This window comes from Vombatus ursinus, unplaced genomic scaffold (genome assembly GCF_900497805.2).
Source record: "Vombatus ursinus unplaced genomic scaffold, bare-nosed wombat genome assembly UNPS02005459.1, whole genome shotgun sequence".
Taxonomy (NCBI): Eukaryota; Metazoa; Chordata; class Mammalia; order Diprotodontia; family Vombatidae; genus Vombatus; species Vombatus ursinus.
The window spans coordinates 12,867,514-12,878,512 of NW_020945237.1; the positions used below are offsets into that span (position 1 = coordinate 12,867,514).

General features: G+C 40.1%; 1 non-coding gene across 1 annotated transcript; it reads left to right on the forward strand.

Annotated features, from left to right (window-relative positions):
• The first annotated feature begins 3,790 nt into the window (after nucleotides 1-3,790).
• Nucleotides 3,791-3,897, forward strand: LOC114032623. Its single transcript, XR_003567858.1, has one exon. It is a non-coding gene; the product is annotated as a U6 spliceosomal RNA (small nuclear RNA).
• Nucleotides 3,898-10,999: the final 7,102 nt, after the last annotated feature.

Here is a 10,999-nt window from a genome sequence, read left to right on the forward strand (position 1 = left end):
AACCATTGAAACCATGAAATCAGCATATTGACAAATTTTATGGCTAAGTTACTTTGCTGCTTTTGTGCATAAAAGAACTTGAATCACTGACATTCTTCCACCCACTTCAGGCAGCCAGCAGGAATGCAGGAATCAAAGCAGCTGCATTCCTGTCTCCATAAAAAGTAAGCACACTTGGCAAATGGCAAAGATTCAGGTCATCATTTAAAGATGATTGCCAAGCAGTAAAGATGAGCTCAGGAAGAGAGCAAATAACTGGATATAAAATCAATGATCTATCATGTTGCAGGAAACAGTCCAAATTTCTCTGTGTCCCAAAGGGACGTGGTTCTTAGCAGTGCTCACTTTGACGTGGTAAGTGGGGCAAAAGTAGCTGGCACCCATGTGGGACTTTGATGTTCAATGAAATTGTTTTTACACCTAGTCCAAGAGAATCGGGGTGGAATTATATTTATTACAACCACAAGGCTGTGCAAATATATTTACTGTTTCAGCCACTCTTTCTTCAAGTCCTAGCTGTCAACAGCTCTTCTTATTTTTCTTAGAGCCCTTTAGGAGCCAAGAATGTTTTGTTTCTTAAGCCATGTACCTGAAGAGCGAAAATAACAATCTTGTTAATGAGAAGACAATAAGGCTAACTGCAGTGCTGTGCCATGTTATTGTAGGCCTTACCTTTTAATTGCCTAGTGCTGGTAACTTAACAGACAGTAATGAGTACGTTCTTCTGGGGTGGGTTTTTTTTTTTGTTGTTGTTGTTTTGTTTGTTTGTTTTTTTGCACGAAACTCCTTAAGTGCATTGGAAACGGAGTTTATCTTGTGTACCAAGTGGAGAAAACTCTTATTAAAAGATGACTGAAGCATGTGGAATGAGGAGTTTATTTTGATGAGTAAGGTATGTCTTGATATTTTACATTCAAATTCAAGAAGAAAAGGAGATAGGGTGGATTAGCCTCAATCATCTGGGAGATGACATTTCTCACTGTGTTTGAAGTATTTTATGAATTAGGGAATGGGACTGATTTTGAAGCTTAAATTAATTTAATCTGTTTGCTTTTGTTTGATGCAGCAGCTGGGCTGACACACCCTATTTCTTTGAAAATGCTCAGCTTCAAGGGCCTAGGTTTAGAAGAGCCCAAGTGTAGTGCAGAGGTGGGGTCTTCCTTTCTGGGGAGAAGTGGAAATTAGTTTTCAATTTCCCCTTGTTGAGGTCTGGCATCCTCAAATAGGGACTGGCCTCCTATGGAAAGGTAGAGACCATCAGGCTTGCAGATTATGCTTTCAATTAAAGATGAACTTGCCAGCTCAAGAAGACATGACAAAGAAAAGGGAAATTATTATCCCCACTCAGAATCTCAAGCACATTTTCATTGAAAGGGCCTTAGGGTGAAGATGAAAGGGGAAGAAAGGTTAAAAATGATTGGGGTCCATTAATGATGATGGACACCCAGTTTGCCATATACCTGACACCTCCCATTAAGATTCTCCTTCCAGTCTTTCAGCTCTGTATTTCACTTCTTACCTACCTTAGGTGCTCAGTTGTACGTTTCTCTGATCTTGGGGGGATCCACATATGTAAGACCACAAAATGCAAACTTTTGTACTAACTATTGGCATCTGAACTCACTCTCCATCATGGTTCCTTTTGACTCAGATTTGGCACATTTTATTATTGATCATCAAAACATCAGAGACAGGCCTTGTCGAAACATGGATTCCCTAGGTGTTTTGTAGTAGGTCACATGCCAAACAGCAGTCCTCAGATATTCACTTACTCACTTGCTGAACCTATGTGTAGATCTTGTCTTCATCCCTGCCATACCATCAGAGCAATCTGCCCCAATTCTGACTGATCACCTACTTCTCCTTTCCTTTCCTCATAGGTCAACAGACTCAAGAGTCACAACCAGAGGGCCCTTTTTCCACAGATACATAAGCAGATTAGACAGTTTTTCTTGTGTCCAGCCGATGCAGTATGGTACCCAGGAAGACACAAATTCATACACTGAGATAGGTAAGAAAGGGATTCCCTGCCAGCCAGATGTGTATAGAAGTTAGTCAGTTCCGAGGGTTGGGCTGAAGAGGAAGTATGTCCAACTCACAGCATGCATCCTGCAACATTCATTCTAGCACACCAGAAGGAAGAATGAGCCACCACCATCTGCAAGGGTTTGCATCTTCTAATGAATTTTACTCTCTGGCAACTACTTTCAGAGAAAAGAAGGTATGAATGAAGATGCCCCCAGCAACAACTCCTGGAGGGGATCACTGCAGCTGTTCTCCAAACCTCCCCGACATTGCTACTAGTTCAGTGGTGAAAACCAGAGCATGACTTACGCTCTCTGTACATGCCTTCCTCTTTGTTCCTTTTACCAGAGGATTTAAAGCTGGAATAACACAGAACTGTAAGTTTAGAGATCAAAGGGACCTTAGGGGCCATCCCTCAGTCCGACCTTCCCATTTTACAGATGAGAAAACTGAAGCCAGAGAAGTTAAGTGATATGTCACAGACGTCACAGAACCAAGTCACAAAACTAGTAAGTCATAAAGCTGTGATTCAAAGTCAATTCCTCTAAATCAAAACCCAGTGTCTTCTGGTTAATCTGGCTATCTTCACAACAAGCTCAAATTCATTTTCAGTAGCGTGACCCTCAGAGGCCATCACAGTCTTTTCCCATATTTGCTCATTATAAAAGAGAAGAGGAAGGTATGATTAATAACTGCAATACCTGGCTGGCATGGATAGAGGGCCGGCTTCAGTAAGGATGATCTGGGTTCAAGTTTTGCCTTTGACACATATTAATTGTATACCACTTGGCACCCCAGAATACTCTAAGATTATCAATTAGAGTAAGTAGCAATTTGTATTAGCAGAGGGAATTTCCTCACCAGGGAGTTCTTTATACTAATAAAAATTCCCAGATCCACACCCCCTCTAAGATCCCCCCCAAAAAATGCTTGCTTCATTATAGCAGACAGACACAGCCCCACACAGGGCTGCCTCTTCTCAAATTCCTTCTGATGGGACAAGAAAGGGAAATAGTCTGGTATCTTTTTGGAAAGGAGGGCCTTTGGAAAGACTTAACAAAAGCATATACATGGTTATGACATTCTTTATTTAACCAAACAAAATCAGTCCTGATTGCAAACCAGTCTCCAGAATCTAACGGGTCCCAAACAATCTGTAATTCACAGAATACCAGAGCTGGAAGGAACCTCAAAGGCCCCATCCAATCTAAGCCAAACTTGAAGCAGGAATGGCTTCTACTACATACAATGTGACAAATAGTCATTCAGCTTTCCCTTGAGGATCTCCATTGATTCTAAATTCTAACCCATTACCTTCTAAATGCAGCCCATTTCATAGTGGGATGGCTCTTCAAGCCCAAATCTACTTCTATAATTGTCATCATTGCTCCTGATTCTGACCCCAAGTGTAAGCAAAAAAAAAAAAAAATTAAAAAAAATTCTAATATCTCTCTGAATGACAGCCTTTTAAATGTTTAAAGGCAAATACCATGTCTCTCCTCAGTCTTCTCTTCTCCAGGCTAAATACCCCTAATTCCTTCCACTAATCCCCAGATGTCATGGCTCTTCACCATTCTGTTCACCTTCCTTTTGCCCAAGGGTTCTTAACCATTTTTGTGACATGGACCCCTTTGACAGTTTGGTGAAACCTATTGGCCCCCTCTCAGAATGTTTTGAAATGCTCAAGATAAAATGTATAAGTTTACAAAGGAAACCAATTCTATAGAAATACAGTCATCAAAGTATTTTTTTAACCAATTCACAAGTGCTCACTTGGGCAGTACATATATTAAAACTGGAACGATACAGAGAAAATCAGCAAGGCTCCTGTGCAAGGATGAGATACAAATTTGTGAAGGGTTGGTATTTTTTTTCTCAGCATGGCTAACGTGGAAATATGTCTTGCATGACTTTATACGTATAATAGGTATTGTATTCCTTGCCTCCTCAATAGGGTGACAGGAAAGAATTTAGAACTGAAAATATTTTTTTAATTTTTAAAATTCAATTAAAAAAAGTTCACAGACCCCAAATTAACAAACCTTGCTCTAGATGGTCTCTAGTTTTTCAATGTCCTTCCTAAAAGGTGGCACCCTATTCCGAGTATAATATTCTAATAGATATTAAGAATATTAAGGGTGAAAAAGACAGGTGTTCTAGTAACAAATAAAGTTCAGTTTCCTCATCTGAAAATGAGAGAAGCTGAATTTAATGGCCTCTAAGACGTCTGCCCTCTTATCTATAATTCTGGGTTCCTATGAAACCGCTTATAAGGATGGTTTGGGGGAAGGGAAGGGCAGGCGGTAAATATATATCATATATAATATATACACGTGTGCATACACATATTACAGATCCCTATGTGTGTATATGGATGTAGACATAGATATACATAGATATAGGTGCTTACATTCCAAAATCTATGACAAACCAAGCCAGATGCCTTCCTTCTTGATTAGTCATCGTTTTTTTTTTTCAGTTATGTCAGAACCTTCATGACCCCAATTGGGGTTTTCTTGGCAAAGATACTAGAATGGATTGCCATTTCCTTCTCCGGGTCATTTTACAGATGAGGAAACTGAGGCAAACAGGGTTAAATGACTTGCTCAGGGTCACACAGCTAGTAGGTATCTGAGGCTGGATTTGAAGTCGGGAAGATGACTCTTCCTGACTCCAGGGAAAGCACTCTTATCCACTGCACCACCTTGGTCATTTAAGATTAGGGTAAAAGAGATACCAAGTCCCAGTTTTAGGATTCAGTAGCATCCATTATTGCTTCTGCATTTCTACTACAGCAGAGGGCTGCCCAGAACCTTCTTCTTAAGTTAAATCTGAATAAGGCAGAGGGGAAAAAGAAGAAACAGCTAGCATCTTCCCACATTACTACATCCCTATTACTGGCTGGCTAAGCTGTTAATCAGCATCTGTTCAGCCAATATCCTATAACAACCACAAGAAACAATCACTGACTGGTCTAATACTGAACATTCAGCCAATCAATAAGGTTGGTGGAAAGAGAAAGCAAGAGTGTTGCGTCTTTGCCTCTGTATTATACAAATGGCCCTAAGTCTCTTCAGACTTTCCAGGAGTCATAAAAAGTTGTCAAGCTCTTATCACAGAGACTTCAAAGTTATTCCTGAGAACTCTTCTTCAGAAAGCAATAAATAATTATCTTGTCAGCTAGAATGTGATTTTAAATTTCTCTTCAAGGAATGATGTTTAATGTTTGACTTCTTTATTTCTTTCTTTTTTTTTTAAGTGAAGCTCCTGCTTGTATCTGTGGGAAGAAACTATCATCTTAAGCCAAAATCAACATAAATATGTTAATTTTCTCAGACCCGGTTTATCCAAGTCCTCTAACATTCACTGCCTACACAGACCAAAGGTTGCAGAAGTAGTGCCCACCATCAAAATGGGCATGGAGCAGGTCCATCGGTACAAATGGCTCCATTGATCAAGCTTCAAATCATGGCCTTCTTAAATTCCTGGATTGCCCAGACCAAATCCATTCAGCTGTTGGTGGGAGGAGAAGTAGAAAAGAGGAAGTTGGAAAACAGGAGAAGAGCACCTGGTTCCACACGGGAACTGAATCTGAAAATAGCCAGGGACTCAAAGACAGTGAGATTCCTACTGAGACTGCATTCCCCAGAGCCTTCCCCTTCCCTCCCTTTCCTTTCTTTCCTGAACTGCCCCTGCTGTCTCCAAGGCCAATCCCTGGATGAATTCCACCCTTCCTTCTACTCACTGCTCCATCTCCTCCCCTACTCCCTGCAGAGGATTGAAACTCTTCCAACGGACTAACTGTTAAAGTAGGTTTTGCCTCCAAATAAGCAGCTGTGGCAAGTAACCAGTTAGCGTGAATAAATGCAGTGTCTCTATTATACCTTAGACAAAGGTCTTCTCTTACAAAGCTACAATAGACCGGAGCGGCTGCCACAGCCGTGGTTAACCAAAACATCATCTTTCTGGGCCAAACCAGTTTCCCTGGGGTACCACCCACCATTACTTCCACCAGTCTGCTATTCATGGAAACGGAGATTTGGTGTAAACACAGGCTTTCCACTCAGCAACAGAGTATGAGCAGAGTAAATGATTTGTAAAGAGAATTCCTTACAGCTTGCCACCCTATTTGTCAAAATTTAGTCCTGCATTACATTTTCCATCATGCCTTGACCCCTGCAGGGAAAAGCACAGGGCACTCATTTGAATGGGTTATTTACTGTGTTTAATAGTCACAAAGAACTACCAACTGTGTTTCCGTTCCAAAGATACTTGTTAGATAAGCAATTTCTAATTTCCATAGGAAACATCTTGGTCGATCCATTATTAAGCATTTATTAAATGCCCATTTTATTCCACTGTGCTGGATGCTAGGGATACAGTAACAAGAAATAAAATCATTCCTGTCCTCAAAGAGCTTACATTCAATCATAGAAACAACATGTACATATATAAGTAGATTATATAAAAATACATTTATATATGTGTATAGATACATATATGTGTGTGTATATCTATATATACAAATATATATTGTTATTATTGTTGATCAGTCATTTCAGTTGTGTCTGACTCTTCGTGACCTCATTTGGGGTTTTCTTGGCAAAGACATTAGTGTGGTTTGCTCATTCTATATATGAGGAAACTAAGGCAAACAGGGTTAAGTGACTTGCCCAGGGTCACACAGCTAGTAAATGTCTGAGGCTGGATTTGAAATCAAGAAGATGAATGTTCCTGACTCCAAAACGGGCATTCTATCCACAGTGCCGCCTACCTGATATATATGGATGTAAATCTGTATCTTTACATTATATATGTATGTGTGTAGATATATACATATGTATGTGTGTGTATATCTATATAGATACATATAGATATAGATATATATACATATATAGATATATACATATATATGAAGCATCTTTTGGAGGAGAGAGACAGAAAGAGTTAGAGTGTTGTGATTAAGTTTAAGGCTTTTTTGGTCTATGGGTTCCCTTTTTCCTTTCTCCATTGTGTCTTCTACTCTTCTATAATTCTTTTATAACTTGAGTGCAAACATTCAGAGTGCAATAGAAACCAGCTTACCATTATATGGAGACAAACTTCATTATTAAAATACATAGAGCAAACAAAGTTTAAAAAGAGCAAGAAACTCCTGAGCCTAAGCAATACTATTCACTAGACAACAATGAGGCAGAGGAGTGGAGAGCGGATACATTCACCGGGTCCCAGTAACAGCAACAGTTAGGGAAACTACAAAATTCTGTCCAAGCAGATCCCTCTTTAAGTGTGTCAGTATGCCAGAAAAGACTCCAATTGGTCACGATTATATTCAATTCAGGGTAGTAGTGCCCTTCACTTGCAACCAGCTGGCCAATGGCCCCGTTGTGTATCAGCACTCTGAGCGCCTTTTTCTCTGTGTGAAGCTCAAAAGATCCCAAGAGGTGGATTTACCTCTACCTCCCCTCAGTGCCTTCTTCCAGCTAGGAAAAACTACTCTTCCCATCAGCCCTCTTGCTAATAAGGAGGAACGCATAGTAAATACAAGGTAATTTGAAGAAGGGTGGGAGGGAAGGAGCAATAGCAGCTGGGGGTGGGGGGACACCACCACTACCACCACTTCATGCCACAAGTAGCAATGGAGTTTCCAAGAGGCTATGTGTGGTGCTGTAAGTCAGAAGGATACATACAGCAGATCTCCACCTTGTACGGTGCTTCTAGGAAACCCACGCTTACAAAGACTAAAATCTCATTAAGCCACATAGCCTTTGTGAGACTAGCTGAATAATTCCTGTTTTACAGGTAGGCCACAGAGAGGTTAATTATCTTCCCCAAGCTACCTTAACAACTCAGTCAGGAGCCTTCACTAGAGCTGCTCTGTCCTCCTGCTATTTCCAGCTCTCCAACCACACTGACTCCTGAATCCTGAGTTCAGTTACATCTTGGAAAGATGCACCGCCTCACTGCCCTGTAAGAAAATGCTTTCCAAATAATAACAGAACTGTAACTTTGACTAGCTCAAAACCAACTGTTCAAGGAATTTATTTTTCCAGTCCTGAGTCTTATAAATAGTAGCAGCACATGGCTATGGTACTTAACATTTGCATAGTACTTAACAGTTTACAAGGGTCTTCCTTAAACATTTTTTCCATTCTGACAACAGACCTGTGAATGAGGTAGGTCTGGGAGGAACTTACTAAGGTCTCACAGCTAATAAACGGTAGGGCCAGGGCCTTAGAAACAATCTAGTCTAACCCTCTCACTTTATGGATGAGATGAAACAGAGGCCCAGAGACAGTAAATGTCTTGCCCAAGGTCATACAGAGCCAAGATTAGAACCTAGGTCACCTGATCCCAAGTGTGGTGTCTTACTACACCAGCTGCCTTTCTAACACCCTACTCTAAAATGACACTTACTAACTGAATGACCCTAGGCAAGTCACTTAACCCTGTTTGCCTCAGTTTCCCCATCCATAAAAATGAACTGAAGAAGGAAATGGCAAACCACTCTAGTATCTTTGCCAAGAAAACCTCAAATGGGGTCACAAAGAGAGAGACATGACTGAAAATGACTGAACAACAACAATAACAGCTCTGAACATTTGCAAGGGAACAGATATTTCTATGCTGTTTACTTAATACTAGAGCTTTTACAATGAAATATAAGGAAAATCTAAGCTGGTTCAATAAAAGTGCAAGTTCATTGTCAGCAAAACATCCAAATGGGACAACATGAATTCATCAAAACAAAAGCAGGGAATAAGAATCACACGTAACAGAAAAGGAAGAACTTTCTTTTCATTAACAGATTCCTAACATTCTTCAAAGGATGAGGCCAGAGTGAGTCAGACATCCCTGCAGAGATCATCCCACGTGGAACTGTGGCATATGAGAAAATGTTCAACTGAGCCTTCACAGAACCTGCTTCTGCTGGTGGAAGGAGAAGAGAAGTAGGAAAGGAGAAAATGCTCTCTGATACAGCGAGCTTCCTATGACCTCCAACATTCAGTCAGCTATAAGTATTTTAGGAAGGGTTTACCATGTGTTAGGCACTGTACTGCTTACCAAAAAAAAAAAAAAAAAAAAAAAAAAAAAGGCCAAAAACAGCCCCTGATTTCAAGGAGCTCCAATCCTAACGATAGACCTAAGTTTGGACAAAAAAATCCATCCTAACATTAAAAAGGGACCCTCTCAGTCTACTCCCCATCTTCTTACAGTGAAGGTAATCTTAATTCTTTTAGACAGGCTATCTTAAAAATAATAAAAGCACAGTGACACTGTTAAGGCTTTTATCTTCTATGCCAAAAATAATTTCTGTACAATGTAACCTGCCTTGTTCACCTGATTTGGAACTATGATATCTGCTATCACTTCTTAACCTTAGGTTTGCAGAGAGAACCCACCACCACCACCACCACCACCATCATCATCATCAACCTGCAATTTTACTAGGCTACCACTAGGTGGCAGAAGTGTCTCAGTCTCAGTCCAACTTACCAAACCCATGTTTTGCCTCAGAATCAGATTGGGTCTTCCATTCAAACTGCCAGAGATTACTAATCAGGAATTCTCTACCCCTTTACTGATCAAAAATACATATCTTTAACAAAATAGCCTAACCTAGTCAATCACTGGTTTCAAAAATGAAATTTTAAAGAAAAGTCTGGGAAGAAAAACCATGATACAATTTGGTACCTTTCTCACTAACCTTAACTGTTGCTTTATCAGCTTAACTTGAAGTTTAAATTATCGTCAAAAATCCATTCCCAAGTTTTGTTTTCATTCTTCTGAGATATCTCATTATTAAGATGCCAATGCTACTTATCTCTTAAATAGCTGATTATACATACTCTCTATTTCTGCCATGGGTGATCTCCTCACTCCGCCCTGGCTTTTAGAGCTACTTAAGGAGCCCTTTCTAGCCCTCTGAGCTCCTGAATTCCCTACTCCCTTTCTCTTTGGGAAACACTGGGGGGGGGAGGCAATGGAGAGAGAAATAACTAAGTAGCTATACAATGCTACTGGAATAAAAGCCCTATTTTGGAAGCTTTCTCTTTTATCCAGTTTTCTCCTTCTACCAGCTCTGACTGTGAGCATATTTAAATCATATTATGTACAATAGAAAAATTACATATTAGCCCCAGGTAACTGATTACCCTTAGTAACTTCACATTAAATGGTGGCTTCCCTTACAAACTGCCTCAATTTAAAGAATGATATTTCTTACACAGAACAGAATATTCCGAGCAAAATTCAAATGCAGTTTTTGGAGCAAAGATTTAAAACTTGGTTGACCTTTCTGAGGTTTCTGGCTTAACATCCCATCAACTTGTTTGTAATCTAGGGAGCAAAAACAAAACCCCAAATATAATCTTAAAATATCACAATTAAAATACAAGTAATAAGTTCACTTAATTTGAAGACGATTGACTTGTTTCTGGGGAACTCCGAAGCTTATTAGAAGCACTATGCAGTTCTGCGGCTGAAAGGACCCCTATGGATTCCTTAAAGCTTGGGGAAGTGAAGATCCCAAATCTACCCCTCTCCCTAAAGCCCCAAAAGCTTTCAGAGCTAAGCCGGCCAAGTCACCGAGCCTCCCCAGGCCTCAGATTTTTCTGTCTGTAAAATAAAGAGGCCGGATTAGATGCCCTCTGAGGTCACTTCTAGCTCTTGAACTATGATTATGGAAGGGTTCCATGTTCCAATCCTTCCTGAATATAGACTCCTCATAGGGGCTACAAAGGTACAGAGACAGATAGGAAACACTTCTTAAAGAAGGAAATGTTGAAATTTAGGAGTTTGATTCTTTGTGACAGGTAATTTTTGTAAGCTCACAGATCCCAAACTTTTCAGTTCAAATCCAGCCTCAGACTTACTAGCTTGTGTGACCCTGGGCAAGTCACTCAACAAAGACTCTTTGCCTCAGTTTCCTCAATTGTAAAATGGGAACAAAAATAGCACCTACCTCCCAAGG